The following is an 8997-nucleotide window of genomic DNA, read 5'->3' as shown; positions in this document are numbered from 1 at the left end:
TTATATATTTGATGATGGTTTCATCATTCAGAAGCCAAGTCTCCTGCTGAACCCAGTTACAACACATTATGGGTCAACAAACCAAGTTCAGTTGAGTGTGTTATATTCACAACAAAGTAACAAAGCTTATCCTATTGGCAAATGATTAATTCATGTTTTGCTCACAGTATGAGAACCCTTGGAACTTAGAAATAGCAAAGGTCTTGGACATCTGACAATTTCTTTGGTTTTATAGCTAATCAAGGATTCACAGTTCCTAAGAAGTGGTTTGCACTGTGCTAACAGCGTTACAAGAAGTGGAGAGGTCGATCCAGGCAATATTAATGGTTTTTACAACCTCGTTGTTAACTGTGGGGTTTTCATTCTTTTAAGTAGCAGGTAGCAGGTCAAAGATACATTCTGGGAACCATAACAATTTCATCTTAATTAAGTTGTTATGGTTCCTGCAGGCCTTGCGCACAGTCTTGCATTAAGGGGTTAAACCATTTCTGAATGTTTTAACCCCAAATTTGTTAAAACAACACCAATCCATTATGGTCTTTGGTATCCGCCAATGGACCGAGGTTTGAATGAGGAAGGAATTGTGTGCTGCGGAAACTGTGTGTGTACGTATGTACCTTTCATACATACGTATGTGACACTGTGTGAGGAAAATAGACACTGAAGCAGTATACTCAGTGAAGTGCAGTTTTTAAAGGATTTGCTTAAAGGGACACTCCAGACACCTAATGCACTTTAGCTTGCTGAAGTGCCTTACATGTTAAAAGTGTTTTGTTTTGTTTTTGGCATTTTTATAAATTAAGCTTGCTCTACCCTGTAGGCTGTCAATCACACAACCAGTCCTGAAACTTCCTGGCTGTTTAGTGCAATATCTCAGAGCACCTGCCTTGCAAAGACGTCTCTTTGAGCTGCATTCAGTAGTCTGTGATTGGACAGCCACAGAAAGTCTGGTCTGGGTTAGAAAATGAAGTCTTGCAAAGGATTCAGATAGGACATTTGCTGCTTTTGCAAGCTATTTTGAGATATACTCCCAATGAAAAAAAAAACAAAAAAAAACCAATTAAATGCATGCATGTTTTTATTGAGGGACATCTACTAAACAGTGATTTTTTTCGTTGGGCAGTGAAGTGTTTCATTAAACAATTCTTGTGGTGATCTAAGAGCCAACTCACAAACCTTAGTCTAAAATTAATTAGAAAAAATATTAAAGGTTTTAACGTTCCTTTCTATATCACAGATCATTAGTCAAAGAGACACTCCACTACTCAAATGTGCAATAAAGTAGTCCACTCGTTTGGCTTCCATTATCATTTCTATGCTGATGACACGCAAATCTACCTGTCCTCTCCTGATCTCTCTCCACCCATCTTGACTCGTGTCTCTGACTACCTCTCTTCAATTTCCAAATGGATGGCTGCTGACTTCCTTAACCCCTTCAGGACGGAGTCAATAGTACACGTTCTGATCAAAACAAAATGTAAACAAAAACTGGAATTTGCGCTATGTCTGTTCAACCGTAATTCACCTCTTTCATATTAAGTGCACCCACACTTATTATATATCATTTTGTTCAGGAGAAACAGGGCTTTAATTTCACATGAACTATTCATATATGAAACATAATTTATTATAAATAAAATTAAAAAAAAACTGTGAAATTTAATTTCTTTTTTTAAATTTGTAGTTCCGCCTCCCATTTTAGCTTTTACTGCAAAAAGAGCACATATTTGGATTCAGTTTTTACGGTGTTTTGGAAAGTTACAGGGTTAAATAGAGCACATTCAATTTTTCAGGTTTTTCACAATGAAATTTGCTAAATTAGTCATGTTACCTTTGAGACCGTGTGGTAGCCCAGGAATTAGATTTACCCCCATGATTGCATACCATTTGCAAAAGTAGACAACCCAAGGTATTGCAAGTGGGGTATGTCCAGTCTTTTGTACTAGCCACTTAGTCACAAACACTGGCCAAAGTTAGCATTCATATTTGTTTTTGTGTGAAAAAAGCAAAAAACAAAACAAATATTTGGTCAGTGTTTGTGACTAAGTGGCTACTAAAATGACTGGATTTGCAATACCTTGGGTTATCTACTTTTGCAAATGGTATGCCATCATGGGGGTAATTCTTATTCCTGGGCTACCATACTGTCTCAAAAGGCAACATAACCAATCTGGCAAATTTCAATGTGAAAAAATGAAATGCAAGCCTTATATTTGACTCTCTAACTTTCCAAATCACCATAAAAACATTGTTACACACTAATGGTTGTGTTCAGCAAAGTCTCCTGAGTAAAACAGTACCCCCCATGTACTGGTTTTATGGTGTCTTGGAAAGTTACAGGGTTAAATAGAGTGCTTGCAATTCAAATTATCTGCACTTTCTGCCTGGGTTGTCAGGCATGTCAATCAAATTTTAATTAATTAAATCACATAATTATGTTAAAAGATTACTTAAATATGCACGTAGAATTTTAATATATATACATATATATGTATTTAAAGACTATGTGTACACTTATCAGTGGCGTACATACCAGGGTCGCAGGGGTCGCGGCTGCGACCGGGCCCGGCCCACCAGGGGGCCCGGCCACCACTGCGACCCGGTATGTACCCACAGGGCCAGCCTATTCTGCTGGGGGGCCCAGGAGCCGGCCACCTCCGGGCCCCCCGAGGCTGGCCCTGCTGTCACCCGGCTGGCGTGCGCGCGAGGGAGCGCTGTCCCCTGAGTGCTCCCTCTTCAGCTCCCTCGCGCACCGCACTGAAACCGGAGCCGGAAGATGACGTCATCTTCCGGCTCCAGTATCAGTACGCGGCGCACGAGGGAGCTGAAGAGGGTGCTCCCTCGCGCGCCCGCCAGCCGGGTAACAGCAGGACCAGCAACACCACTGGACCCCAGGGAATCCCCCCAGCTCTCACACAGGTAAGGAGGCTGGGGGGATTAAATTAAAAAAAAAACCCAGAAAAAACGTGTGTGTGAGTGTGTGTTAGTGAGTGTGTTAGTGTTAGTGAGTGTGTTAGTGTTAGTGAGTGTGTTAGTGTTAGTGAGTGTGTTAGTGTTAGTGAGTGTGTTAGTGAGTGTGTTAGTGAGTGTGTTAGTGAGTGTGTTAGTGAGTGTGTTAGTGAGTGTGTTAGTGAGTGTGTTAGTGAGAGTGGTAGTGAGTGAGTGTGTTAGTGAGAGTGTTAGTGAGAGTGTTAGTGAGAGTGTTAGTGAGTGTGTTAATGTGAGTGTGTTAGTGTTAGTGAGTGTGTTAGTGTTAGTGAGTGTGTGAGTGTGTTAGTGAGAGTGTGAGTGAGTGTGTTAATGTGAGTGTGTTAGTGTTAGTGAGTGTGTTAGTGTTAGTGAGTGTGTTAGTGTTAGTGAGTGTGTTAGTGTTAGTGAGTGTGTTAATGTGAGTGTGTTAGTGAGTGTGTGAGTGTTAGTGAGTGAGTGAGTGTGTGTGCTAGTGAGTGTGTTAATGTGAGTGTGTTAGTGTTAGTGAGTGTGTTAGTGTTACTTTGTGTTAGTGTGTGTGTGTGTTAGTGAGATAGTGTGTTAGTGTGAGTGTGTTAGTGTGAGTGTGTTAGTGTGAGTGAGTGTGTGAGTGAGTGTGTTAGTGTGAGTGATTGTGTTAGTGAGTGTGTTAGTGAGTGTGTTAGTGAGTGTGTTAGTGAGTGTGTTAGTGAGTGTGTTAGTGAGTGTGTTAGTGAGTGTGTTAGTGAGTGTGTTAGTGAGTGTGTTAGTGAGTGTGTTAGTGAGTGTGTTAGTGTGTGTGTTAGTGTGTGTTAGTGTGTGTTAGTGAGTGTGTTAGTGTTAGTTTGTGTTAGTTTGTGTGTGTGTGTGTTAGTGAGTGAGTGTGAGTGAGTGAGTGTGTGTTAGTGAGTGTGTGTTAGTGAGTGTGTGTTAGTGAGTGTGTGTTAGTGAGTGTGTGTTAGTGAGTGTGTGTTAGTGAGTGTGTGTTAGTGAGTGTGTTAGTGAGTGTGTTAGTGTGAGTGATTGTGTTAGTGAGTGTGTTAGTTTTAGAGTGTGTTAGTGTTAGTGTGTGTGTCTGTTACTATGTTTTCAGCTGCAGGGTTAAAACTAGAGAGACCTGGCACCCAGACCACTTCATTGAGCTGATTTGATCTGGGTGTCTGTTGTGGTCCTTTAAGTGTATGTGTTTATGCATGCACTGGCGTACATACCGCGGTCGCACGGGTCGCAGCCCTGCGACCAGGTGCCCGCCCGCCATGTGTTGCGGCCCCAGCCCGCGCAGAGTAAGCGCGGGGGGGGGGCCCACAGATCAGTTTTCGCACCGGGGCCCCATGGGTTGTGTGTACGCCACTGACACTTATGTAGTTATTTATGTAATTATATATATTTATGTGTATATATATATTTGCGGTTATATGTATTTTATAGATATATATAGAATGTCATTCTAAGTGTATTTTGTTACCAATATATATATATATTAATAACAAAATACAGTTAGAATGAAATTACATATGTATATATAATTTATTTTAATTTTAAAAAATATATATTTTATTTATTTTATTATTTATTTATTATTGTTATTATATCTGTATATATAAATATAAAATATATATAGATGTATTATATATATATATCTTATATATATGTAACATCATTCTAAGTGTATTTTAATACTAATATATATACTTATATTAACATTAAAATACACTACGTATGACGTTACATATATATAAGATGTATATATATTCTATATATCTTTCCACGTGTCCCACACTCACTGCTCCTGGTCTTGTTAATGCCTTGGTGCAAACTTCGACCATAAGTATATATAGGTTCTTGTTGAAGTGCATTCACAGGACTCAATAATATTTCTAATCGTGCTGTTTATTCAAGCATCAAGTAACACAAAGAAGTGTCGACGTTTCAGTCCTTGCCGGACTTTTTTCAAGGTCTTGAAAAAAGTCCGGCAAGGACTGAAACGTCGACACTTCTTTGTATTACTTGATGCTTGAATAAACAGCACGATTAGAAATATTATTGAGTCCTGTGAGTGCACTTCAACAAGAACCTATATATTATATATATATATTTTATATTTATATATAAATACATTTATTTATTTATAATTTATTTTAAAACATGTTTAATCATTTTTTTTACACTACCCACCAGCAGGGGGACTGTCTGACATGACAGACAGTCCCCCTGCTGGCAGATCCACAGCCAGCTATAGGGGGCCATGTGATCGCTCTTTGAGAGCGATCACATGGCCCCCGGAGGCCTGATTTGCCGGGGGAGAGCTGCTTCGGCTGTCAGGCAGTCCTCCCGAAGAGGATCGCGGCAGAAGTGAGTAAATCCTGGCTCCTGGGGGCATAAGCCGTTACGGCATTCTATGCCGCCGCAACGGCTTTAAATCCCATTATAATGGGGGCGGCATAGAACGCCGTAACGGCATTAAGGGGTTAAACTCAACCTGTCCAAAACAGAACTTCTGATCTTTCCTCCCACAAGTGTTACTACTCCTGTGTCTGTCTCCCTCCAAGTCAACAGAGCTACCATCACCTCTACCTCAAAGGCTCGCTGCCTGGGTGTTCTTTTTGACTCCAACCTCTCCTTCACCCCTCATGTCCAATCAATAGCCAAATCCTGTCGCTTCCATCTAAAAAACATAGCGCGCATCAGCCCCTATTTAACGCTGGATGCGGCTAAGGTGCTGGTCCATGCTCTTGTCCTCTCTCGCCTGGACTACTGCAATACTCTTCTCAGTGGTCTTACGTGTTCCCAGATTGCACCATTGCAATCTATAATGAATGCGGCGGCATGGCTCATTTTCCTGCCCGCTCGCACCTCCCACGCTTCCCCGCTCTGTCAGTCTCTGCATTGAGAGTTAGATATAGGGCTTAATTTAAAATTCTGGTGCCTACATAATGCTGCTCCAACCTACCTATCCTCCCTAATACACAAGTATGTCCCGTCAAGGCCCCTACCTTTGGCTCTGCCAAAGACCTACATATATCCTCTGTCCGTACTCCCACCTCTAACGCTCGCCTCCAAGACTTTTCCAGGGCTGCACCTCTTCTGTGGAACTTCCTTCCCTTTTCCGTAAGAATTTTACCCAGTCTCCACTCATTCAAAAAATCATTGGAAACTCATTTCTTCAGGAAAGTATATCAATTAAACTGTTAGCAGGTTTTAATCCCCCACCCTCCATGACTCCTCTCCTGCAACTGTCAAAATTCACCTATTAAGCCCTCAGCGAATACTTTTCTAACAACCTACTTCGTACCCCTACTTTTACCCTTTGTGTCACTATACCCCACTCCCTCTAATGTAAGCTCATTGAGCAGGACCCTCCGCCTCTCTGTTCCTGTGCGTCAAGTTGTCTGGTTACAATTAAATGTCTGTTAGTCCACCCCTTGTACAGCGCTATGGAATCTGATGACGCTATATAAATAATAAAATTAAAATAATAGATATCCCAATGAATACATGCATGCATACATGTGGTGTGTGAACTGCAGCCTTTGCAAGCCCTCCTCCTTTTCCTTAGGAGAGTCTCTTCATAGGTAAAAAGCCAAGCATAAGCTCTGGTACTGTGTAAATGCATGCACTCACAGCATTCTGTTCTGAGGTTTGGCAATCAGGTATGCAGGAGGGAAGTAGAGCAAGCAACATCACTGGCTGTTTGACAACCAGAGGTGTTTAATTAGTTTAAAAAGTGCCAATTTCTCTAAATCAGTGGTTTTATAAACTGTCATTATAATGAGATACCCCTCACCAATAAAGGACCACTTTTTGGGTGTAGCGTGGTCCTTTAAAAGGTTATGGGTGTGGTCCTTTAAAACCTGCAGTAGTGATCATGGGACCAGGAGTACCCTGGAATAAATGGAAGAGAATGATTTGTGCTCTTTTCAGTCATAATGTTGGTGGAAACAATGTAGCATTAGTCCTGCAGGACTTAACAAATGTCTCTTCACTGCTGTAGGTAGCAATGCACAGCAACAGTAAAGTATCCAATCCAGTGCTGTTTTATCTAAAAACAAATGTGTTAACTTGTTTTAAAACATTAAAAACCAACAACAACAAAAACACACAGACTGTGTCAAAAAGGACTTCACCTGGGGGCGGGGTCTGACCGCAGGCCGGATCAGACGTGCTCTGTCTGAGCTCCCGCTCCAGGATCCGAAATCGGAGCTAGCTGGAGGCCAACTACGACGAAAGACCCAGGACGGTCACCACACTGACCACCAGCCGTTGGGGTACACGAGGATACCACCCAAGCACCGACAGAAACCCGACAAAGACCCGGAGCTCGCTGGAGCTTGAGCCGGGACGAGATGGCCGCTCTCCCGGGTCTCCCGCTGGCGTCTCGCTCCCCCCCCTCTGGATCGGGAGGTCATCCCGGTCTCCAAGGGTAAGGGTGCTCATCTTCACACCGGGCTGAGCCTGGGCGACTGTCCTGGCACGCAATATCCACCAGGCAGCGCCCCTCAGGAGGGCCGCAAGATGGCAGCCGCACGCCACCCGGCCCGGTTTGGCTGAGGGAACTGAACCTGGGCAGAGAGCCAACAGGAATTTAATCCCAAAGCATCCGACGCATCAAGGGTCCCCACAACAAACGGCCAAACACTCACCTCTCAGCAATGGCCCGGTGCAGCGAGGAAGGCCCCAAAATGGATGGCGGCGAACACAGAGGCTTACACCGCACCAACAGCAGGCGCCGCGTGAACGGACATTGCCAATTCTTGAGCCTGCCAACACATCAGTGACAAAGAAGGGGATACCGGCCCAGTGAACGCCCTACAGCCCACTATAAAGCATGGGAGCCCAAGACAGCGTCCCACCGTAGGCAGCAGGGCGATACTAACGAGACCACCTCTCAGCCGCCCCACAAACCAAACTGAGACGGACACTAACCCATTAAACGTGAGTACCATGGATTGGCAAACTACTCCCAAGCTGGACAGATCGTGGAACCCAGAAGAAATATAGAGCTGTGGCCATGCCTCAATAACCCACGACCTTCTGGGACGCTGTACCAACTTGCAGTTCGGGACTTTGACTCCCACAATCAACGAGTATCCAGCTCACATGTTTTATTGTTTTTGGGTCTTGATTAGTTTTGTTTTTGTGGTCTACATTTATATGCTGGACACCCCTCATGACATGCACTGATTTAGAAAACGTGCAGTTAACACCAAAGTCATGCATATTGTGTTTTTTCAAAGCTTTCTATAGTCACCATAACACCGCAAGCTTGTCTGTTTTTGAAAATGCATAAGCAACCCTCTGTCAGCCAATCTTTGAGATACCCATTATAGCAATTAAGCACATCTTCTTTACCAACTTAGAGAGATTGTCTAATCATACAAATACTCATGTCAAAACACCTTTTGGTCTAAGCTTGTATAACCTGCTGACTCTTACAACCACTTAATATACTGTCAGTCAACTAAGCGTAATATATTAACCATCTATGTTTCTATACCTCATGACTTATACTAGTCAGCCATGCCTGTTATAAAAAAGAAAAATGTGCAACTTCCATATGGCATGATAATGTCTTTGATGTAAAGCGTATGTGTGCTGTTGTGGCACGTTACACATATCTGTTAATCATTTGCACAGAAAAATAAAGAATTAAAAAAAAAAAAAGGACTTCACCTTTGAAGCATCAAACACTCTACTGCTGTCAGGATCCTCTGACCTCTTAATAGATTACCGGCTCCTAGGCTCTTATCCTCCTTAGTGAAGCTGATTTGCATTTGCCATTCATTGGCTGAGAGAGTGTCAGCTGACAGCTCTCAGCCAATGAATGGCACACAGCACAGAAAAAATATATTTGCACAGAATTGCCATTAGCCAGCCTGGACCTCTTGTCTAGCTGGCAACTAAGCGGTTAAACTCACATGAAAACACTGCACATATAAACTCCAGGCACCATAACCACTTCAAATAAGTGAAGAGATCATCTCTTTAATAACGCCTATTTATAATTCAGATTATTTACAGAGAAGCAATACACCAGGCTGTGTTTTACAC

This window comes from Pelobates fuscus, chromosome 5 (genome assembly GCF_036172605.1).
Source record: "Pelobates fuscus isolate aPelFus1 chromosome 5, aPelFus1.pri, whole genome shotgun sequence".
Classification (NCBI taxonomy): domain Eukaryota; kingdom Metazoa; phylum Chordata; class Amphibia; order Anura; family Pelobatidae; genus Pelobates; species Pelobates fuscus.
Note: the sequence above shows the minus strand (reverse complement) of the source record.